This window comes from Microcebus murinus, chromosome 5, assembly GCF_040939455.1.
Source record: "Microcebus murinus isolate Inina chromosome 5, M.murinus_Inina_mat1.0, whole genome shotgun sequence".
NCBI classification, from domain to species: domain Eukaryota; kingdom Metazoa; phylum Chordata; class Mammalia; order Primates; family Cheirogaleidae; genus Microcebus; species Microcebus murinus.
The window spans coordinates 103977030-104001384 of NC_134108.1; the positions used below are offsets into that span (position 1 = coordinate 103977030).

The 24355-nt window shown below is 54.6% G+C and overlaps 1 protein-coding gene and 1 non-coding gene across 2 annotated transcripts in view; one reads left to right on the forward strand and one right to left on the reverse strand.

The window, feature by feature from the left end:
* The window catches only part of LRFN2 (leucine rich repeat and fibronectin type III domain containing 2), a 56272-nt gene that overhangs the window by 14294 nt on the left and 17623 nt on the right, over window positions 1–24355 (forward strand). The window lies entirely within an intron of this gene.
* LOC142871240 (U6 spliceosomal RNA) lies at window positions 11882–11983 on the reverse strand. Its single transcript, XR_012919500.1, has one exon. It is a non-coding gene; the product is annotated as a U6 spliceosomal RNA (small nuclear RNA).

The window sequence follows — 24355 nt, forward strand, 5'->3', positions numbered from 1 at the left end:
GTGACATCGGAGCAGAGACTCGAATGCAGGGAGAGCGAGCCAGGCAGGAGAAGCAGCACATGCAAAGGCCCTGGGGTAGGAATGTACTTATCCTGCTGGAGAAGCAGCAAGGATTCTGGTGCGTCTGGAGAAAGAGTGGCAGGGAATGCACTAGAGCAGTGGTCCCCAACCTTTTTGGCACCAGGGACCAGTTTCATGGAAGATAATTTTCCCACAGATGGGGCGGGGGATGGGGGGGTCTCGGAGCTCAGGTGGTGATGTGAGCAATGGGGGCCCGCTGTAAATGCAGTGAGGCCTTGCTCGCCTGCATCTCACCTCCTGCTGTGCACCCCCCATTCCTAAGTTTCACAGAAAACAATTTTTCCATGAATGGGGGAGCAGAGAGCTGCAGCTCAGTCTCTAACAGGCCTCTGACCACTACCTGTCCGCGGCCCAGGGGCAGGGACCGCAGCATCAGAGGACTGGACAGGGTTGGGTCATGGAGCCCTTGGGGGCCATGGTGAGGCCTTGGGTTTGATCCTGAATGAGATGGGAGCCACTGGGGGGACTGAAGCAGGAGAGCGGCATGATGCGATTAAGACACAAGATTCTGGTCGCTGCAGGGGGCAGGGGTGGGGGCAGGGGTGGGGGCAGGGGCAGAAGCAGGGAGGCCAGGGATGCAGGCGTCTTCGCGGTGACTTGAGACCCTCCTGCCCTTGAATGTCCACATCCGTAAGATGGGAGAAGGGCCTCGTCCATCTCTGCCCGTTTGGGCAGGAGGAGATCAGGGTGTGGGAGTGTGACCAGGCAGGAAACGCTTGGGCAGGGAACAAAGCAGCATGTTGTGACGAATTTTCTGGCAGGATCCTCGGGCCTGTGTCTGCCTGGCCCGGGAGCCTCACTGAGGCCCAGCTGGCGGCCCTAAGTGGAGCAGAGGGGCTGAGTCCCCGTGCAGGGCAGGCCCCTCACCCCATCGCCGCCCCGGCTCCTCAGCGGGCATCGCCCCCGCGCCCAACCCCCAGCCTCATACTCTGGAAGGGAGCAATTATTTATGTTCTCGTTTAATTAGCTCATTAGGCGTGCACTGCAGTATTTCTGATAATAAATCACCTTCTCCAGTGGCCCTTAAGTGAGTTTCTGCTGGTGCTTGGCCCTGGCCATGAAGGTGGCAGTTGTGGGCTGTAAGGGTGGCCCGTGGTCGGGGGCGTGGGGACTGGGCTGTCCCCCGAGGCGGGCGCAGTAGCCGGAGAGGCTGCGAGGCACTGGGCGTGGAGACAGGGTCTCAGAAGCCGCGATGGCGGCAGCGGCGGCAGCCAGCACTGAACACCAGAGAGATATTTTTACTACCCGTCAAAATGCCGCTGCGTGTGAGCCCGTGCCAAGGCTGCCTCCCAAGGCTGCCCTGCTCTCCGCCTGGAGCTTTGACTGTTGCTAGGAGGAAGGTCTGCGTGCGGCAGGGAGGCTTTGAAAGTTCCCGGGTGGGCTTGGCTGGTGCTCAGCAGCCCTTTCCCTCGGGGGCGAAAGGAACCTTCCATCCGCGGCAGCAGTGCGTAGGGTGGGGGCTGCCTCCCCCAGGCCAGGAAAGCAGGAGCGCCTGGGTTTGGACCCAAGCCCTACTCTTCTCCACACTGCCCAGAATGGGCATAGGAAAAGGACCCTGTTTTAAATGCACTTCCTTCACAGATCAGAGAGTTTAAATCCACCATTAGAAATGCACTTCTTTGCAGCTATAATGGGCAGATACCTGGGAGATGCTGAAGTGGTTTCCTCTGGGACTGGGTAACAGGGGATGCTGACCCGATGGAGGGCACAGTGGCAGCCCGAGCAGCAGCAGGAGGAAGTGAGTCAGGAGGGTCCTCAAATGGGCTATCTCAAAGCCCATTTCCCCTGTGCGGACATGTTGCCAAGGGTATGAGAGAGCCCAGGGGTGGAAGGGCAGGACCAACGTCCTTGGGACCATTCCAGCTGCGTATTCATTGCAACTATCTTGAACTCAGTTCTTTTGTCTTTAAAATTCTTGCTATTCTCAGACTAAAAAAAAAAAACTTTAGGGTGAGAAAGGTCAGTTCAAGGTCATCCAGGCCAACCCCTTGCTTTCTTTGTGACCCTGCGTGGTGCCCACCACGCCTGCTACCCATCCCTCCTCATTCCCACCACCTCCTCGAGGTGTTGGCTGGTCCTGTGGGGGAACAACTTCCAGGGACGAGAAACCTCCCCCTCCTCTTTTCCAAGAGCCCACATTGCTGGCAGGTGCCATCTTCCCCCACCTCCCATCCTTACAGCCTGCCTCGATCTTCACCAGGAATAAAATTGATTTATTTCCATAATGGATCCATTTAATTTTTGAAGATAATTCTCATGGTCCACCCAAGGCTACTTTTTCCGGTTCAGCATTCTACCCCACCGCCTTCCTCCATGCTTGCCTTCACCTCTAGTCGGTCAAGAGGTGTCTATTTTGTGCTTGTGACGTCAGGTCTGGGCTGCACATGGGGAGGCGGGGCGCGCAGGGCAGTCCCGCCCTCCTGCGGCTCGCATCCCCCAAGAAGACAAACACCAAACAACCACGCCAGGAGACGCTCACTGGTTCGGGAGCTACGGATGTGATAAATGCTACGCAAGTATAAGTGGAGAGCAGGTCCTCGGGGACTGACCCAGCCCCAGGAGGTCAGGGAAGGCTTCCTGGAGGAGGTGACCCAGAAGGTCAAGTAGGAGCTCAATCAGTGAAGAGGAATGAGGGGCCCTGCAGGTAAAGGCTGCCACGTTCGTTTATCTCTGGAGCAGGACAAGGCCTGGGGTGTGTCCTGTGGTGCAACTCCTGGTCCCTTGCCTCAAATCCGTAGCAGGTTTTTGAAGTCTCTCTGCCTGTGCAGGGCCCAGCAGTGGGCAGTACACTGGACGAAGCCTATCCGGAACAAAGAGGATGAGAAAGCCCCTCCCCAGCGGGTGACACCCCATCTGAAGGCAGCCTCCGCCCACCCTGTCTCGTCCACATACACGGCCCCTAACAGAGCCACCCATCACGTCACGTTATTCTGCGCCACCTTGCCCCTCCTCCCTCCGCTGTCCTCAGGAGACAGTGGTCCAGGCACCTCTGTGCTCATGCGGGGCTCTTAACTGAGGTTAGGGCCTGAGTGTCACAGTGACCATCCTGGGGAGCCCGGCCTCCCAGCTCCACCCTTTTTATTGATTTTTGATCTTCAATAAAACATCGACAAATTGTACTTGTCTCATTTTATGTGTTTTTATGTTGCAAGTCATCTCATATCTTTGGTTGGAAATAAGTGGATTATAAATCACGAGGCCAATTGATGGAATTAGTACCAAAAGTACCAAGTAAAAACAGGTGGTTCCTCCCCCAACAATGATGGAATTATAAGAGCCAACCTTTCTGGGAAATTATTCCATGCCAGTACTGCTCTGAGTGGTCTCTGTTTATCAGCTCACTTAATCCTTTCAACGTCCTGACCGAGAAAGTGCCGTTATTATCTTGATTTTACAGGTGAGAAAGCCGAGGCAGAAACTGGTTGAGAAGCTTGCCCTCGGAGTCCCAGCTGGGCTTTGGAGCCAGGCAGGCTGGGTCCAGGCTCTGCACCTTGAGGCCTGGACAGTGCACAGCCAGCACCTGTGCCACGCGCCGTCGCAGCCGCCCTGGGCTGCAGGTGTGGCTGTTTTGATTCACAGGATGGGACTCTCAGAGTCAGAGAGGGCAGGTGAGCTGCCCCAGGTCCCCCAGCTGGGAAATGGCAGAGCCGGAATTCAAACCTCAGCCCCTCGAGCTCCCGGCCACTCCTCGTCCTCCCAGGACACGAGTTAGGAGGGAGAGGAGTGAGATGGGAGTCTGGGAGGCACAGGTGATGTCCTCAAAATAAAGGCCAGCGATGCCATTCCCTTCCACATTGTCCCCTTCCGAGTCACCTGATCTACTAACAACCCCAGAAAACACCAGCCTGTGGTCACTCGGAACTACCAGGGGGAGCCGGGGCAATGTGAACCAGCCCACAGTCAGGAGAAACAAGAGGACGCAGGGCAGTGCTCCCGGTGGGCTCTCGGTTAGACGAGCGGGAGGACTTCCGGCAGTGCTGGTGGTGTCTGTTCTTTGAAGGCAGAAGGCAGCCGCTGCTGAGAGGGCCTGGAGGAGCCCGTCGCGGCAGGCAGGCCGGCCCGCGCCTTCTGCCCTTTCTCCACGCGGGGAAAAGCGATGGCCGTGTCTTGGGCGTTCTAATTTATAACTCGCCATTTGAACCACGGCTGCTCTGCCTCCCGTCGCCGCCGCCTCCCAGACTGAAATGAAACCCGGTCACAGTTCAGCCTAGTGACGGGCGGGCTGGGGGGAGAGAGGGGAGATTCATGGCTTGGGCTCTGCCCTCCATGAGCCATCGTCCCCCAGAGCCACCGTGGCTGAGCCAGGCCGGGCCCAGCGCCGAGGGCAGGCGGCGGCGGGTCTGGGGGGTGGCGTCATGAATCTCCGACAGCCGCGCGGCCTCCCGGCTCGGGGACGTCCAGTGAAGACAGCAGCCGGTAGATCACAGCCAGGCTGTTGACCTTGAGTCTTAAGCAAAGTGAAGAATAAAAGGTCGTATTTATTCCGCAATAGCCAGGGGAGCTGAGAAATGCCGGACCGTGAATAAAGACAGCGGTGAATCACTCCCCACTCCTGGGGACTTGGCTGATCTGTGTGGCAGCCACATCAGCCACGTCACCCACGGCGGCCGCTGGGGGTCAGTGTGCACAGAGGTGGAGAAAAAGATGAGAAGGGGCTCCGGGTGCCCCAAACAGTGCTGTCTCTGGAATACAGCAGCGCTAAGAATCACTGAGCTTCATAGCGCCCCAGAACGTAAGATCTCCCCATCTCAGATGCCGCCTGCTGGGCGAGGCCGTGGCTGAGCACCCACGTAAAGCTGGCCGCCCCCGACTCCCAACACGCTCCCTGCGCTCTCACCCGCTTTGCTCTTCCTTCCCGCCATGGCGCAGGCCACTGCCTAGCGCACCCAATAAGTCACTGTCCACCCTTTCCCCGCCAAGGATGTCAGCTCCACCAGGCAGGGACTTGTGTCCCTGGGGCCACTGCTGTCCCCCGTGCCCAGAGCAATGCCTGGCACGTCACAGGTGCTCCACGGAAATTTCTTGGAAGAATGAAGGAGTCTGGACATTACCTAACAAGTGGTCTAATTCCATTTCTTCCTCTTGCCTCCCCATGCAGAGGAAGGAGAGGGGCAGAGACCCAGAGCAGGGGTGGGAGCTGCCCCGGCCTCGAAGCCTGTTAGGGGCTGCAGAGCTGGGAGAGGAATCTGGGCGCGAGACCCCAGGACCGGCACCCAAGCCCTGCAGGGTCTGAGCTGCCCTTGAGTCGGTCAGAAGAGGTCCTGTCAGTCACAGCCTGTTAACCACCTATGGGGCCCAGGGCCGGGCAGGGGGAGGGCTCACTGGCTTCCTCCCTTGACTTAAAAAACAAAACAAGATAATACATTTACTGGTAACTCAAAAGGGGCCCCAAAACATGGGTTCCCATGGCTCAGGAAGGTCAGGGAATTTTCCTTCCTGTGAAATTTTAAGGGATGGGGCAGGAAAGGGCCGGGAAGTGTTTACCAGGCACCGTCAGTCCGGGGTGACTGCCACCGTGCTGAGTCCTTCACGCAGATCACTCGTGCTATCCTTGCTTGCAGACTGCAGCAGAGCTTGGTGGTGGCAGGAAACATCTGTTGAACCGTGTGCCACCCTCTAGTCTCAGTGCTTTTAACATTCATTCATCTAATCTGTCCAGCATCCCTACGGAGTGGATGACTTCTGTGATCATGCCCATTTTACAGATGAGAAAGCTGAGGCAAATTTGCGGTCAAATAAATGCTCCCCTTCTGGGTGCTCGGGACACATCAGTGAGCAAGACAACTGGAGAGCCTGGTCCTCTCGGGGGATGGGCATCAGTCACAGAGGGAGTAAATGACATCGGTGCCAGGAGGTGGTAAGGGCCTGCAAAAACAAACCACAGGGCAGGACGGGGCGGGGTGCTTCAGCGGGGGGCAAATTGCAATGCTAGACAGGGCGGCAGGGCAGGCTGCACGGAGAAGGCAAGACTGAGCAAAGACTTGGAGGAGGTGAGCCCAACACGCAGTGTGGGGAGGGCGCCCCAGCCGAAGGGAACAGCCAGGGCAAAGTCCCCAGGGCTCCAGCTTCAGGGGAGCCACCGGAGGCCAGGGTGGTTGGAGCAGATCGAGCGCAGGGTAGACAATCTCAAATGCCCTCCCTCGTGTACGTGCTCACAGATGCTCACGGCCTCAGGCCAACACCTCCTCCCTCCTCTGCTCGCACACAGGGCTGCTTCCACCCTGGCCAGTGGACACACGCTCACACGCCCACACAAACACCAGCCAATGGGCGTGCACTCGCACTCGCGTGCTCACGTCCTATACGCACACGCCGGCCAATGGGCACACGCAGCTCCCCAGGCCCCAACTGGGCTCCACCTGACGTGCAAGAGGAGCAGGTATGAATCGTCAGCCTCACTCCCACCTGCCACCCAGCGTGGCCTCTCCCCAGCTGGAGCAGGAGAGGGAGTTGAATAGGCCAATTTCTGGGGCTTCAGACCCATGTACCCCGATAAACAGCGCTGGAGAGACTCCAGGAAAATTCCAGATGAGAGTAAGTCTATGATTTACCCACATGATTGCTTCCAGACTGAGAAGGTCACAGGCCCATATGGCCACCCTCCAGGGACGCTGAAGCGCGTGTAGTGGCTCTATTCTGTTATTCCCAGACAAAACGGGGATGGTGCGCCGCTAGGCCAGGCCGGCCTCCCCTTAAAGCTCCTGGCTAATGGATAAATGCCACAGCTGTCATCTGCCCACTCGGCAGGGCCCAGACCCCCAGGACCACACATGCCCCAGATGGCTCACCTTCCGCCACCATGCGAGGTCCTGCTGGCAGAGGGGTGCACTGGACGGCATTAGTGCTGTCTATAAAGAAAGATAATAGATTGATGGACAGACAGAGGGTAGACAATAATTAAGTAGGCAAGCAGTCACTAGATACATAAATAATTTCTTGAGTCTATATTGTATGCCAGTGCTTTACATACATCATTTCTAATTCTCATATGACTCTGCAAACTGAGTTTGCAAACTGCTTTTACAAATAAGATGATTGAAGCTCCAGAAAGTTAAGTAACAGAGTAAACATATAGCCAGTCCGTTGTGCAGCCCACAGCCCAGGTGCTAACTCCTGTGCGCTTTCAGGGTTGGGGACCTGGTGTCCTCACTCCAATAGCCCTCTGATGCTATGCACCACCCACCTCCTGCCTCCGCTTGCTCCTACCACTCCTTTCCAGGGATGTTCCTGTGGAATTCTAGAATGTCGGAAGTGGGCACTGAAGCACAGAGAAGGAAAGTCACTTGCCCGTGTTTGCACAGCAAGTTGGGACAGAGCGGGAGTTCGAGCCTCGTCCATCCAGCTTGGATGAGAGGATGGTGGGTGGGGACAGCTCTGTTCCCTTGCCCTCCCTCCTGCTGGCACCAGGGTTGGGATTGTGTCAGGGCCTCCATTTGGCTGGACAGAGTGGCCTCCCTGCTGCCCACCTGAGGTCACGACTCTCTCCACCCTTAATTAAATCCCGGCCAGCCTGCTTGTTAGAGACAGAGGCGTCCGGGGAGAATCAGCAGAAACACAGCCCAGAGAAGTGCTGAGTGGGCGCCTCCTGGCCACTGGGTGGAGAGGGCATCTCTTCACGGGGTGAGCCGGTGGGCAGGATGATGCAGCAACTCAGCACGCCGGTGTCCAGCAGGCAGCTCGGAGCAGTCCCCGAGGAAGTGCCAGGAAGTCTCTCTGTCACTCATGCGCAGCTGCTGAGTGTCCTCGTTATAAAACGCAACGCCTTGCATTTGTGGCCGCTTTGCCTCTTGCAAACTGCATCCTCATATCTTAGCAGGTTTTCCCAACAGTCCCGTGGCATAGCGTCGACAGAAAAATCCAAACTCTAAAGTAATTTACAGACGTTTATTCTGAGCCGAATGTGTGTGACCACAGCCCAGGGGACAAGTTCTCGAGAAGTCTTGAGAAAATGTGCCCGAGGCAGCCAGATTATAGTGTGGCTTTATACATTCATAGGGACAGGAATCACAGGTAAAACCATAAACCTGATACATGGGCTCAGCCCTAAAAGGTGGGACATCTTGAGGTGGTGGGCCTGCAAGTCATGGGTGGGTTTTAGGGATTCTTTAGTTAGCAATTGGTTGGAAGAGTTAAGCTTTCTGAAGACCTGGGGTCAGGGGACAGGATGGCTGAGTAAAGACAGTGGTCACTAGGAAGCTTGGGTTAGGTAAGGGGGGCTTCTGTGTCTCATGTGATGCTGTGCAGGAATCAGGTTAGAAAGTAAATCACAGGGAGAACTATGAAACACTGAAGAAGGAAATAGCAGAGGACGTAAACAGATGGAAGAATATACCATGCTCATGGGTCGGCAGAATTAACATTGTTCAAATGTCTATACTACCCAAAGTGACCTACAGAGTCAACGCAATCCCTATCAAAATACCATCATCATTTTTTCACAGATATAGAAAAAATAATTTTATGCTTCGTATGGAACCAGAGAAGACCCCATATAGCAAAAGCAATCCTAGGCAATAAAAACAAAATAGGAAGTATCAATTTACCAGACTTCAAACTATACTACAAGGCTATAGTCATTAAAACAGCTTTTTACTGGCACAAGAACAGGGACATTGACCAGTGGAACAAAACAGAGAACCCAGATATAAAACCATCCTCATATAGCCAACTAATCTTTGACAAAGCAGACAAAAACATACACTGGGGAAAAGAATCCTTATTCAATCAATGGTGCTGGGAAAACTGGATAGCCACATGTAGAAGGCTGAAACAAGACCCACACCTTTCACCTCTCACAAAATCAACTCACGCTGGGTAACAGACTTGAACCTTAGGAGTGAAACTATTAGAATTCTAGAGGAAAATGTTGGAAATACTCTTCTAGACATTGGCCTAGGCAAAGAATTTATGAAGAAGACCCCAAAGACAATCACAACAGCAACAAAAATAAACAAATGGGACCCAATGAAATTAAAAAGCTTCTGCACAGCCAAAGAAATTCTCAAGAGAGGAAACAGACAACCCACAGAATGGGAGAAAATTTTTGTAAGCTACACATCTGATAAAGGGCTGATAACTTAAATCTACTTAGAACTCAGGAAAATCAGCAAGGAAAAAATCAAATAACCCTATCAAAAAATGGGCAAAGGACATGAACAGACACTTCTCAAAAGAAGACAGAATAATGGCCAACATACATATGAAAAAATGTTCAATGTCTCTAATCATCAGGGAAATGCAAATCAAAACCACAATGAGATATCACTTAACTCCAGTGAGAATGGCCTTTATCAAAAAGTCCCCAAACAACAAATGCTGGTGTGGATGCAGAGAGAGAGGAACAAACACTCCTACACTGCTGGTGGGACTGCAAACTAGTTCAACCTCTGTGGAAAGCAATATGGAGATATCTCAAAGTGATACAAGTAGATCTACCATTTGATCCAGCAATTCCACTACTGGGCATCTACCCAAAAGATCAAAAGTCACTTTATGAAAAAGACACCTGCACTCGAATGTTTATAGCAGCACAATACACAATTGTAAAGCTGTGGAAACAACCCAAGTGCCCATCAATTCATGAGTGGATTCATAAAATGTGGTATATGTATACCATGGAGTACTACTCAGCTTTAAGAAACAACAGTGATATAGCACCTCTTGTATATTCCTGGATAGAGCTGGACCCCATTCTACTAAGTGAAGTATCTCAAGATTGGAAAAACAAGCACCACATGCACTCACCAGCAAATTGGTATTAACGGATCAACACCTAAGTGGACATATAGGAGTAACATTTATCAGGTGTCGGGAGGGGAAAGGAAGGGATGGGTATATACAACCACAAGGAGTAAGACTTGCAACATTTGGGGGATGGACATGCTTGAAGCTCTTACTCGAGGGGGGGAGGGGGGCATGGGCAATATATGTAACCTTAACACTTGTAACCCCATAATATGCTAAAAAAAAAAAAAAAAAAAAAAAAAAAACAACAAAAAGAAAGTAAATCACATTATTTCAGGCTAATAATACCCATTCAGTGGGATTTTATTATTTGTAGGTGTGACTCACCTGTCCTCTTAGAAAGGAATCTGGGCAAAAGAAAAAAGGTCATAGTTCAGTCCTGACTGGGTAGCAGCGTTCCCGTTCCCGTTTGACAAAGGAGTGATGACTCCTTGTTCAAGACTGCTCAGCTGGCCGACGGCGGGGGCAACGTTCGATCCTGATCTTCAAACACCAAATCCAAACGTGATCGTGGCTACTTTTCCTTGCATAAACATATTCTAAGCGCTGTATTCAGTACTGAACAAATATCATCGCACTTAATTTTCACAAAGACACCCTATGATTGATATTATGAACCCATTTTTCAGGTGAGAAAACTGAGGGAGGTTCAGAGTTGTGAAGTGCCTCAGCTAGCACGGCATGGTCGGTAAGCGCCCTTCACTGCAGCACAGATTCAACCTGGGGACTGATACGGTTTCCTTCTTCCAAGAGCTTCTGATCTCACACAAGGGGAGGATTATAACTGGGGGGAAGGCGAGGCCGCAGTACCCATCCATGAAACCCTGAGGACTGCGTTTCACCCTGGCTTGCTGTGTTTAGGGTGCTGTGGTTTGAACGGCCGTGGGTCAACGCCTCATCCCCATTGTGATAGTGTAAAGAAGCGGGGCCTTTAAGAAGTGCATCTGTCACCGTGCAGGGCCCTCGTGGGTGGGATCAGGCCCTTATGAGGCAGGGAGCTCCACCTCTCCCTCCTGCCTGCGCAGGAAGGCCCTCACCGAACCAATCGCTGGTGCCTCGATCCTGGACTTCCGGCCTCCAGAACTGTGAGAAAGTAAATTTTGGGTTTTTTAAATAAATTGCCCAGCCTGTGATATTCTGTTAAACTGAATGGACTAAGACTAGGAGTCACTGCTGACTTCATTATTGTCATCGAAACAAAACCCAGTGTTTACTGTTCACTCATTTATTGCCAGGTGTCGTGCTAAATGTTCGACCTCATTTAACCTGACGGTATTCCTACAAAGTAGGTGCTAGTGTTGCTGTTTAACTGAGGCAGAGAAGGCTGGGCAGTCTGCGGGGGGCCACATAGCCAGTCAGTGCCAGAGTGGGACTCGAACCCCGGCCCGCTGCGTGCACCGCCACGCTCCATCATTGGCAACCTCTTCCCAGGGCCTGCTCTGGGGCTGCCCTGTGCTTCAGCCCTCAGGACACATGCACGGGAGCAGGCAGATGGCAGGGGGCCACTCTCCCCCACCCGGGACCCCTCCCCAAGTGCTGCCCCCTGCCCCAGGCGAGACAGGGCCAGCCAGGGCCAGGACAACATAACCAAGAAGCCCTGCAGTGGTGACTGCCACCCAAGTGTTTGTTCATCAGCCTCACTGGAGTGACAAATACATCTCCAACAACCTCTGCTGTCTTGCCCAGCAGGCAGAATTTGCTTTGTGATGGGATATTTTTTGTCATTTTTTTATTGTAGTAAAATATATATAATGTGACATTTACCATTTTAGCCACTTTTAAGTGTACAGAGCAGTAGCATTAAGTACATTTACACTGTTGTGCAGCCATCATTATCTAGAACTTTTCCATCATCTCAAACTGGAACATTGTACCCATTAAACAGAAATTCCCCATTTCTCCCTCCCCCAGCCCCTGGCAACCGCCCTTCTCCTGTGTGTCTCTATGGATTCGACAACTCTAGGTCATCTCTATAAGTGGAATCACACAGCACTTGTCTGTCTGTGCCTCAGATCTTCAAGGTTTATCCAAGTTGTGACACGTATCAAAATTTCATAAAAATATAGACCGCTTCACAAATTCATGTTCTCCTTGTGCAGGGGCTGTGCTGATCTCTGCGTGGTTTTACTTTTAGTATAAGTGCTGCCCAAGTGAGCACTGTGATAGTATTCTTTTTCTTTCAAAATTTGCATGGGGAGGGTACAAACATTGAGGTTGCATATATCGCATTTGCACCACCTGAGTTGGAGCTACAACTGTGCCCGTACAACCAAGACAGCTGCACGCAGAGGTGATAGTATTTCGAAGGAGGCTGGAGCTGCCTTTGGCCTGTGATGCCCCCATGAAATTAAAGGTCTATCAAATGGGGTGAGTGATCCGATCAGGCTCACCCTTAGGTGGTGTAGACTTGGCGTCTGCAGGTTGTCCTCACACCTCTTGGACGCGTCTGATGGGGAATCTTCATTTTGCACACGTCTATGTTTACAACAAGGTATAATTGATCTGACACCTTCTGCATCTTTTCTCTAAGTGATGAATTGTTGTTGAGCAAGCTCTGCTCAGCTCCTCTAGGAGATAAATGACAACTATCATCATCGTAGTCATCATTCTTGTGCTACCAAATGGCCCGGGGAAAGAGCAGACATGTTTATCCCTACTTGCACTCAATTTCTCACACCCAGCACAGAAGGCTGGTATTGCTCTCCCATTTCACATGTGAGGAAACTGAGGCTTGGAGAGAGGCAACAAATGGTCTAGAGCAGCAGTCCCCACCTTTTGGCACCAGGCACCCTGGTTTCACAGCTGGACAGGGGCAGAACTGGCCTCCAAAGAGATATTTCTGTCTGATTCCGAAGCCCATACTCTTGCCTCTTAAGACCCAGTCCTTGGGGACTGGAAGCTAAGGACAATTAAATACAGAAACAGTTCCATACTGTAAAGACTTGAACGAGGAGACAGAGACGGAGAGAGGCTTACATGGGCTGGGGAGCTCCCCCGCCTGGCTCCGCCAGCAGTGATCGGGACCCTGCTTGGGGACAGTGGGAGCCACGAGGCTCAAGGCGGCCCTGGGGAGAGCACAGGGCCGGTCCACTGGCAGCCCGCTCAGCGTGAGCCCCGGTGGGATGCTCGAGAATCCGATGTCCCCCCAGGGAGGGCGCGCTCACGAGAAGGGTGCTATCCCAGTGGGGCGCGGGGTCTGACTCGTCCGCTGCTGCCCAGACCCCTCCCACCCCCGGGGGAAAAGGGCCAAAGGCAAATTGGCCTGCGATCAGCGGGGAGCAGCCAGGAAGCAGGCGGGACACTGCGTTAAGAGCAAAGGGTCGGGAGGAACGGAAACAGCACATCCGGAGACGTGAAAACCCAGGTGGGTGAGAGAGCTGCCCGGCACTCGGGAAGCACGGACACCACATGTGAGGGAACGACGCGGGCTTGTCCGGGCGGCCCGGGGGTGGCGTTGGGGCTGGCGGGAGGAAGGCGTGGGCCTTCAGACCACAGCCTCCCCTGAGCCACTCTGGGTTGTGCAGAGCCGGGAGGGCGGCCTGGCGAGTCCCTGGGAGTGTGTGAGCAGAAGGTGCTGACAGCCCTAGGCCTGTGACGGAGGCTCTGATGACCAGGGTGGCTCTCAGGGCCCTTCCCGCCCGAGCTCCTGCAGTCTGGGAACAGGGAGGGCAGAGGGAGAACTAGGAACGGCCAGCGGACGCTGTGGCGAGTCAGCAGGAGAAGCGCGTGGATGGGGGAAGCTGGTCCCAGCGCCCTGCGCCAAGACACACTGCCAGAGCTCAGGCGGCGGGCCTCCCGGGCCCGGCCAGGTACCTGCCCCACCAGCACTCGTACCTGGCCTCATGCCTGGAGTCCCTGCTCTGGCCTCGCTGGGGCCACTGGACGGCTACCTCGGTCACAGTCACTAGCATAAATTGAGTGCTCACTAGGGATCAGACTCCCTTCAAATTACAGGGATTGACCCAGTCCTCACAGCAACCCCGTGAGGGGCTCAATCATCTTTCTCCCTTGATGGGGAGGTTAAGTGGCTTGCCCAAGGCCACACAGCTGGTCGGCAATGGGGCCAGGGTTTGAACCCAGTGCCAGCGCCTGTGCTCTGCCCTCCCGTTTGCCCTCTGCATGGAGGAGCCCCACGGAGCAGGGCGGAAGGCCTCCCTGACAAGCCATCTCCACCCGCACTGGGGCTGCTGACCTTCCCAGACCTTTGCCAGACAGCTGGGTCTGCCATGCCACCCACGCCAGGGAGCAAAGGCCAGGCCTCCCCAAGCGTGATCCTCACCTGTCACCAGGTAAACTCCGGGGAAGTAAGCACAGAGGCAGCCTGCCGGGGCTCGGCTCGCTTTGGCCTAATTTCCAGTAACCTCTGCAATCACTGAGCCACGTGTCTTCTGAAAAAGAGTCAAACTGGGGGGTGGGAGGGAGACAGAGTGTTCAAGTGTTTAAGCTGAGATATCTTCCTGCCAGCCCAGCCTAGATCAGTCACTGCCCAAACCGCCCAGTCTCTGGATTGTATGAGGTTTACCTGCCCCAAATCCCCGAGGCCTGGCTCTCCGCCATCAGAGAGACGTTTCTTTTGGGCTAAGTGGGTTAGGCATTGCCCACTCCTTTGTGTAACGGACCCCGTGTAGAGCTCGTTCCGTGCCGGACGCTGACCTGGGTGCTTTGTGAATCATGACTCATTGAATCCTCACAGCAACCCTCTAAGACAGAGATTATGAATGCCCCTGTTTTGCAGAAATAGGATATTTCTGAGAAACTAAGTCACAGAGAGGTGAAGAAACTTGCCCAAGGTAAAGGCATTGCTGCTTAAGTGGCAGAACCAGGACTTGAACCGTGCGGTCTGGCCCCAGAGTCCGTACGCACGAACACCAAACTCTGCAGCCTCGTCAGCTGCCCTTTCTAATGGCCACATTCCTGGGAGGGAGGGCTGACCTCTGTCATTGCCACTGAATTTACCAGGGAGATGCATCAGAAGTGTAAGGCTTGGCTTGAAGGTGGGAGGTGAAAAAGCAGGAACAGGGTATGGAAACAAAGGACCAGAGGCAGCCTATGTCCCAGTGTGACCAAGCGTGGGCCCCGCCTGAGGACCATGGGGGAGGAGAGGCAGCAGCGGGAAGGATCCGTGGGGAGAGGCTGGGGTGCAGGCTGAGCGTGACAGAGCACTCCTGGGGCAGACGAGCTTAAGCCAGGCCTGGGGGAACCCCAGAGAGATCACGCTGCACCCAGAGGTCCTAGGAGTCAAGGGAAGCTGGAAGAACCACAAAGAAGGGACAAAGCTTCCCGAGCCTGGGAGAGCAGCTCCAGGCCTGGGCCGAAGCCTCCATGACCAAGTCCTCCCTTGGCTGAGCTGCGCCTGAGCTGGACGACATCCCTGGACTGGCCCGGCTGTCTGGTGTGTCAGGGCTCACATAGGAAATGACGATATTGATACCACCTATGGGGCACATGGCCAGGGCTGCTCTGCATGTTCTAGAACAGCGCCGTCCAATAGAAATGTCTGTGGTGATGGAAATGTTCTATGCGGTGCTATCCTGTGTGGTGGCCACCAGCCACATGTGACTCCTGAGCACTTGAAATCTGGCTGGCATGACTCAGGAACTGAATTTTTAATTCTATGTGCTTTTAATCAATTAGAAGTTAAATTGAAATGGTCACATGCAGCTACTGTATTGGGCAGTGCAGATACAGAACATTCGTTTTATTTACCAATCCAACAAATGTTTCCAAGGGCCTACTATGTGCCCGGTGTTGTTCTAACTGCTGGGGAAATATCAGTGAACAAAACAGATAAAATAATCCTGACTTCAGGAAGCTGGCATGGAAGGGGGAAAGACAGACGGCTAACAGTAAGCACAATAAGTAAATGACATTGCCTATCGGGCAATGAAAGCACAATGGGGGAAATAGGGCAGAGTGAGAGGCTTGGGGAGGCCCAGGTGTTAAACAGGGTGGTCAGGGCTGGGCTCCCTGAGAACTCAGCATTGGAGACTTGAAAGGGCGAGACAGTGAGCACAGGGATATCTGGAGAAGAGCATCCGGGCAAAGGGAACAGCCAGTGCAAAGGCCCTGAGGCAGGAGCACCCTTGGCAGGTTCAAGAAGCAGCAGGGAGCCCAGGTTGCAGAGTGAGCAAGGGGGAGGAGGGAGTGAGGAAATCAGAGAGGTGACGGGCAGATTGTGTGGGGCCTGCCGGCCACGTGAGACGAGCTTCCCAGAGTGCGGGGAGGGGTTGGGCAGAGGAAGGACGGGATCCTCTGACTGCAGAGATGAGGCTGGGGGAGGAGGCAAGGGAGGAAGCCCCAGTTCAGCAGGGGTGGATGCCGGCCCTCCTGCCCTTCCGAGGGCTGTGGGAACGGATGTCTGGGCACACCTGTGGATTGAGGGTGGGGTGGAGCGCTCTGCCTCATAATCTCAACCGTGTTGGCAGGAACGTGGCTCCTTCGCTGGATGACAAGGTGAAGTCACTGCCAGTAAGGCCGGGGTGCCTTGGGGAGCACCGTGTTCTCAGGAGCAGCAAAGGCAGAAGAGCAGGGACAGGTCCTGGCCCCCAGCCTCCAGCCCCCAGGCCCTGGCCCTGGCCCTTGGCCACCAGCCCGACTTGGAAGTTGATAAGAGGCTTCCGATGCTTGGAGCCCTCACTGAGTCACACCAGCTCCGTGACAATCCCGTTCTAACCGCAGCCACCTGCCTGCCCTCCTTGTCACTCGGGGCCTGTGTTTAGGGAAGGACACCACTTGGCACCAGTCACCAGGAGAGGGGACTCTACAACTTGTGCCAGTAATTCTGGTAATTCTAACTGCTCTGATCTCTGTCCTAGAAATAGCAAATCTGAGACACAGGTCCGCCCAGACCTATAGCACTCCGTCCCCTGACTTTAAACACGGCCTCAGAATCCTCCTTAACACGGGCACCCAGCAGCTAATCCTCAGGGTTAGAACACAAGAACGAGCGTATTTGCCATCACCCCTCCAGAATCTGGCTTCTGGCCACTACCTTGGTGGCCTCATTTCCGACTGCTCTGTCTTCCCGCCTCTCTGCTCCAGCGCGCCACCCCCCCTCGCCGTCCCAGCCTCGAGGCCTTGGCTCTAGCAGCCCCTGCTGCCTGGAAACTGCCCGCGGACACCCACGCGGCCCCCGCCTCCTCAGACCTCCCCTGGCCTGGGTGCTGGAGTAGCCAGACCACCCCGTCACTCACTGGGGTCCCAGCTCTGACCCTAACCAGCTATGTGACCTCAGTGCCGTTCAGTGAACCACTGTCTCTAAAATGGGGAGCACAGTCGTTAACCGTGCTGGCCGGGGTTGTCATGAGCTTGACTTGAGGACACGTGAAAGTGCTGGGTTCAAATCCTAGCTGAGCACAAACCTCCTCTCCTGTGAGACCTTACTCATTTGACTTCTCTGAGCCTCAGTTCCTCATCTGTAAGATGGGGATAATACTAGTACCTCCGTCATAGGGTTGCTACCAGGATTAAATTAGTTAATACATGGAGAGCACTCAGGACAGTGCTCGACATATAGTAAGTGCTCATTGTAAAGTAATATATGGTTTTTGTTTTCTTTTTAAATTGCTGTCAAACAGTTGGTCTCACTCTAAGACTTGCTAAAACCCGATTCTGCTGGATTCAGTTCCGCAACACAGGACAGGGAAGGCCATGCTCAGTGGCCCTGCGGACCCGGCTTACACTTTCCAGCTGTGTGAACTTGAGCAGGCGTCCTTTCTACCTGCACCTCAGTTTCTCTTTCCGTGATGTGGGGATAATTATTCCTGCCGCATAGACTCGGTGTGCAGAATCAAAGAGCCCCTGCCTGCCGAGGGCTCGTGCCATAGTCAGCACTCAGGACATTGTGAAGGACCAGCCAGGTCTCCTCCAGGCCTTGCAGTGAGTGCGTGGAAGCAGACAGGCCCTTTGGGGCTCGCAGCAAGGAGGAGAGGCTGGGGACTCAGGGCCGCCTGCTTGCTGGGGCTGTGCCACACGACCTGAGATCTGGCGGCCAGCCGGAGCGGTTGGCAGGCGGGTGGTTCTGTGAAGAGCCGGTGATGGGGTTGCAGGGCCGGGAGGTGGAGTGGGGGACGCTCGATGTGTTTTCCAAATTAGTGCTGGGGCCCAGCAAGCGGCAGTGGCGCCACCATTGGTGGAGGGGAGGAGAGGACAGAGCACATAAAAAGCCTGCGCCGGGAGCTGGCAGGACAACGCAGGCTGGAGGAACCGTGCGGATAAAACAGGCGGCGTTTGCTAACCAGTGTCAGTTTTGTCCCCTTACACAGACACACACATGCACACGCGTGCACGCATGCGCCTGCCCGTGACAAACCCCTCGGGCTGCCCCCCTCTCACCTGCAGCGCTGTGCTAGTCAGGGGAGGCAGCTGCAGAGGGTTGCAGGCGTGTGAGGCTGCAGCACGGCAGATTCTGCCGCCCTCACAGCCCAGGGCGGTGCAGCAGGTGAGTGGCCACCTTCCTTAGGCGGAGACTCGGGCACCTGGTTTCCACCTCCCCTCGGGCCGGCCGGGTTTTCATCACCAGCCCAGGGTCCCCTGGCAGAAGGGGAGGAAGGCGTGGGGAAGGCACTCCCGGTCTCGTGGAGGCTTGGCCCCGAGGGGACACATGCCACTTCCGCCACCTCCCATTAGCCAGAAGGTGCCGCCTGGACACACCTCGCGGCAAGGGAGGCTGGGAAACTGGCGGGAGGCCACGGAGGCCACGAAAGGGGAGAGTGGGTCTGGTAGTCAGCCCACAGGCTTTGCCACGAGGCCCTGGAGGAATCTCTTAGACTCCCTCCTGTCCCCATTCCCTGAGGCCCCAAATGCCTTTTATGGGGGCCAAGTCTGTTCCATCAGGAAAGAGCGGGCTTAGCCTGCAAGGGTCTCTGGGAGAGGTCACACAGGGGCCATCTTAGAAGTGCCAGGAGATGTGGGAGCCTCTGGGGGAGCAGGGCTGGCCGGGGGAAGAGGGGCAGAACAGTGACTAACATTGCCTGGGACCAGGCCCCTGACCTGCCGTGTGTGTGAACACCCACACCTTGACACGCACACGCGGGTCACGAATGCCCACACGTTCAGCTGACAAATGGAATGTCTTAGATGCACAGACATACCCCGCACACATCTCTGGTGTGTGCGCGCGCGCACACACACACACACACCTGTGTCACCCCTGAAAGGTCTTCAGGAGCCCTTGCCCTGAGCCTCGAGGGCATAGAATGACACCTCTCCAAGGAGATCTCAGGAGCAGCCAGTGCCTGGGAATTCCCGACAGCTAGCCTTTGCATTGAAATAAGAATCCCTCACATTTGTTTAGGCCTTAACATTTAACAAAGCGCTTTCACTCACTGCTCAGCCATAGGGCAAATATTTACTCAGCGTCAACTCCAGGCCAGGCAGCGTGATTGGCAGTAGAGATACAAAGTTGTCCTCAAGGGAAAGGCACAAACAAGCCCCTGGAGAAGGGCTCTGCAGGGGGACGCATGGAAGGAGGTCTAGGGAGAAGGAAGAGAAGGAAGCTCTGGTGAGGTCAGAGGTGATCCATGAGTCGGGTCTTAAAGGACGAAGTCACCGGGTGGAGACAGAGATGAGGTTTCCAGAAAAGGGACAGGAATGCTGTGTGCGACGGGATCAAGTGGGCTAGTTTGGGGCGCGATGAGTGATTCCAGGAAGGTGGAAAAGTGTTTCCTAGAGCTGGAGTTCCACCAGGTCCAGCCAAGATGTGCTGCTGCTGACATCAAGTCATGATCATTTTTCCCCAAGTATGAGGAAGTAATGATAAGTTAATAGAATATTCTCATCAAGGTCCATGTCAGCTCCTGTGTCATCGATGATTCAGTCAGAAAAATAAAATAACACTTCAGAGATTTTGAAAGAGGGAATTCAGCGCAGGGACTGGGTTATGGAGATGGCACAGTCAACCAGGGGACGGCGAGGTGTCACAGAGACTGGCAACAGCAGGCAGCCGCTAGCACCTGTCCACCCCCATGCAAGGCTGGGGGACCCCGGGAGGAGATGGCATGACCAGAGAGTAAGATGCATGCGTGTCTGCCAGGAGCCAGAACCCAGGAGCTGGAATCACAGAGGGGACTCAGGGGCTGACAGGGAGAAACCACTTGAAGAAGAAAAAGAGGAAGAGGTACCTGGCCTCTCCGGTCTCCCTCCACTGCCTCCCTGGGCCAACTGTACCTGCAGCCCGAGGGCACAGGAACAGAGCAACAGGCCAGCAGCCTGCCTGCAAATGTATCTCCCCACGGCGCTCAGTAGGGCAGGCGAAGGGGGAAAGCAGATTTGAGAGCAAACAGTGCAATAACCAATACACTCCTGCGATCTCTTCAACCTCTGCTAGCAGCTGTAGATGTGTTTGTTAGTGTTAAACTGAACGAACAAACGCCAAACGAGTACTAACAGGAAAAAAAAGAAAGAAAGAAAGACAAACAACTCAGAAGCAGCCGCTTGTGCTTGTTTTGTTTTTCCTGGGTAAATGCTTGAGGTTGCAGTTTCAAATTATCTTTTAGAGCTTGTGAGCTTAATTAAATTTAACACGTTGGAGCAACTTAAAATAGCAATTCATGTTTTCTGCTAACAGAGATGGTGCTAGTTTACATGACGGAAAGCAATCTATCAGGATTGCAGGAACGTGTTTTTCACGGAGAGGGCAGTGACCTGATGGCTGAGCCAGTTACTGTCCTTTGTCCCCTCCTCCTCCTTGCTGTGTACACTAGAAGGCTGAACAGAGTGCGCCCGTGAACTTGGGCTTTTGGTTGGGTGCAGCGGTGGAGAGCAGCAGGAGGTGGGGCAGAGAAGGGAGGGAGTGAGGCAGGGCTACTTACTTGTCTGCTTCCCACCCTGAGAGGTGGCCCAGCAGCTTCTGCTCCTCAACCAAATTCTCTAGACCAACGGTCCCCAACATTTTTGGGACCAGGGGCCGGTTTCATGGAAGACAATTTTTCCATGGACAAGGGGAGGGGGTGATGGCTTCGGGATGATTCTAGTGCATCACATTTACTGTGCAGTCAGACCTCTCTGCTAATGATGATCTGTATGTGCAGCCGCTCCCCAGCGCCAGCATCACCGCCCCAGGTCATCAGGCATTAGATTCTCATAAGGAACCCACAACCTACATTCCTGGCATGCACAGTTGCAGTAGGGTTCCCGCTCCTACGAGAATCTAATGCCGCCGCTGTCTGACAGGGGGCGGGGCTAATGCTGTGACGCGAATGATGGGGAGAGGCTGTAGATACAGATGAAGCGTCACTCTCATGCCTGACGCCCACCTCCTGCTGTGTGGCCCGGTTCCTAACAGGCCACGGACCAGTACCAGTTCTCAGCCTGTGGGTTGGGGACTGCAGCTCTCAGTGTGTATCAGGGGAGAGGCAGGGAGGGGCGATTTTGCCCCAGAGGACATTCCGCAATGTTTGGAGACTTGGTTGTCACACTGGGGGCGTGTTCTGGCATCTAGTGTGTGGAGGAGGCCAGGGATGCCATCAACATCCCACAATGCAGAGGACAGCCCCACACAGCCAAGACTGGCAGAGCTCAGAGTGTCGACAGCACCGAGGCTGCGAAAGCCTGCTCTGGGCCGGTGCCCCTCAAGCTGTCCGTCGTGAAGGACCAGTTTTGCTTTTCCCCAATCTGTTGCAGACCAGTGCTTTTGTAAGAATAGAAAGAAATTATCAGAAAAAAATCATCATGCATTTGAATGTGACAACCAATGCCGAATTGCTATAACAATTTAACACTCACTCTCAACTTCTGTACCGTTTGATCACGGAAGGGGGACATTAGTTCATAGACAGCATCCATCGGGGGCCACACCATGAGTCATACTGACCTACAGTATTCTGTCTCCTGGGTGGACCTGGGGGTGGGGAGGGGGTACCAGCTAAATCGCCACTAACCCCAGGTTATTGCGTGTTCCCTATTGTCCCCCAAACCCTAGCCACCTCTTTGCATCCCTTTATAAATGAGGTATTCAGTTATCCCCCTGTAAGTGTGCCTGCTGCCCCTGAAGGGCCTGGCTGATTCCGAGGTGTCTTCCTACCTGGGCAAGTTTTTAAGCACGTGGGAAAGTCAGCGGGCATGTGGGTGGGAGGACAAGAACGTGAGGGCAGACTGGTTTGGGCGCCCAGCTAAGGAGCTTGGACTCTCTCCTATAGATCACGGCTAGCTCTTGGGGCGTGTCTCAGCCGACGGGGGCACGGCCAGAGCCGTGTTTTAGGCGGAGTGCTCTGGAGATGGTGGTGTGACAGTGGGCTCTCAGGGAGCACAGGCTGAGGCAGAGAGCCCGCTTGGGGGCTGCTGTGTCCATGCGGACCAGAAAGGGAGCGGCCTGAGCAGAGGCGTGCGTGTGGAGTAGAAGGCGGAGCTCCACGCACACATGCAGCCTCCTAACCGGAGTGACAGGTTGGGAGCAGGAGCGAAGGGGCAACCCGGACTCCCCAGGTCCAGCTTAGGGGATAGTGGGTGGTTTGTTGGGGGCGTCATAGGGGAACGGGGGCACACACATGGAGGCACAACTCCCCGTTGCAGTCACTAGAGTTTGAATCCTGCCCATTTTGCATGCCTTTCTCATGCAGTTTGTCCACTGGGTGCCGGGAGCAGGGAGGGGTCTGGGTTTTGATTAAGAAGCGTGGGCTCCAGATCCCAGTGGATCCCATCTCCCCTCAGCCCTGCCATCCTCCCCCAAGGGAGAGTGCAAACCGTTTCACTTCCTCCTTCTCTAACTGGGAGTGATAATAACTTCCTCGGGGGGTTGTCAGGAAATTAAATAAGATGATGCATGTAAACTTCCCAGCACAAGGTAATCCCTCAGTGACTTGGTTATTATTGCTATTAGCAAGGCAAACCTGACCTTGCCAGCCGGGGCTGTCTTGAGTCAGCTGGCTCTGGCTCTCCTGAAGTTCCCCCAACTTCCCCTGCCCCGAGATACACATACACACACCATGGGGCAGAGGAGCCAGGAGCTGAGCTTCCTGCTCTTCATGTGACAAGCCTGGGAAGCGGGCTCGTTCTTGTTTCTGATGGGCTGGTCACAGTGGGAAGCTTTGCCACGCCTGATCCTTCCTCCGTGGTGCCAGCGGCCTGCCAGGGAGCAGCCTTGCCCCGCTACACCTGCATCGGCAGCACGGCCCAGCTGCGGCTTCATCGCGTTGCGATCTCCCCTGACTCGGGAAGCAGACAGGGGGCCCTACACAGCCACCCAGGAAGCACAGGAAGATGGGACAGTGTCTGAGATGCAGCATTGCCCAGTGGCCAGAAGCAGAGCCCTGGGCCAGACTGCCTGCTTTGGCTCCAGCTCTGCCACTTACTAGCTGGGCATCCTTGGGAAAGTAGCTAAACCTTTCTGTGCCTCGGTTTCTTATCTGGAAAGTGGCAATGACAGAATAGCAAATACCTTCTGACAATCATTGAGAGTATTAAATGAGATATCCCCCTTAGATGTCTCAAAGTAATGCCTGGCACAGAGTAAGCCCTCATATCAGCTACTCTTCATCTTTTGTTGTTACTAGCAGCAGTAATGGGAACAGTATTAGAGTCTGCTTCCCAGGAGAAAGTGGCGAGACGCTGAGACAACTTCTGGGCTTTTAGTGCATTTTCTGTGTCCTGACATTTTCTGTGTTAAATGGAGCAATGAATGCGGACGCCCATGCCACATAACAGGTGCTCAATAAACAAACATGCCCGTCGCCTCCTCAACTGCAGATGCTCTCACATTGCTCGTGCCCAGCAAGGCGGGGGAGCACAGTGACGTAGAGCAGACTGGAGCTGACTCCTGGGTCTCGATCCCTGCTCTGCCACGCTGCTTTGCTTAGCACCTCTGTTTCCCCATCTGTCAAAGGAGGATCACGTTGGTGGCTCCCTCAGAGAGTGGCTGTAGGACTACAGTGACATAGGGCACTTAAAACAGAGCCTGGGACAAGGCTACCAGATGATGTTTGCCCTGATTACTGTCACTGTTCCGGGTGTGCTTAGCTCTTGCTTTTCCAACTCACATCACTAGCCCCGAGGGAGAAGGAACCCAGCCTCGGGGAACTCACGTGTTCCCTGCGGCACTGGCCACACAGGGCTCCCGGGGCCCTGCCCAGAGGCTGTCCCAGTGGCCGGGATCCCGCTGGTGGGGGAGTGCGAGCCTCAGTGGGCTCTGAGCGCCGCTGCAGGGAAGACAGTGGTGGACCAGCCACAGGCCCAGGCAGACTTTCGACTGAAATGAGGACAAAAGCCCCCATATCTGTCACATGGTAGGGAATTAGCCCAGACTGTGGACCCAGAAGCTAGTGTTAAAAAGGTCCCAACTACCTCGTCCTAGCAGTCCCAGCTCTGTGACGAATCCCTTGGCCTCTCTGAGTGTCAGCCCAGCCTTCTCTGTGCAGTGGGCGAGCTGATGGCTGCCCTCACAGGACTGCCCTGGGGCCCAGGTACAAGTGTGGCTGTGAGGTCCCTGGACGGGCCTAAGGGCTGGCCGCAGGGTCCTTGCTGGGTCCGCCCCAAACACTGTGCTGGGGTGGGGTGGGGGTGGCGCTCAGTTTCCTCAAGTGCGGCTCCCCCAGCA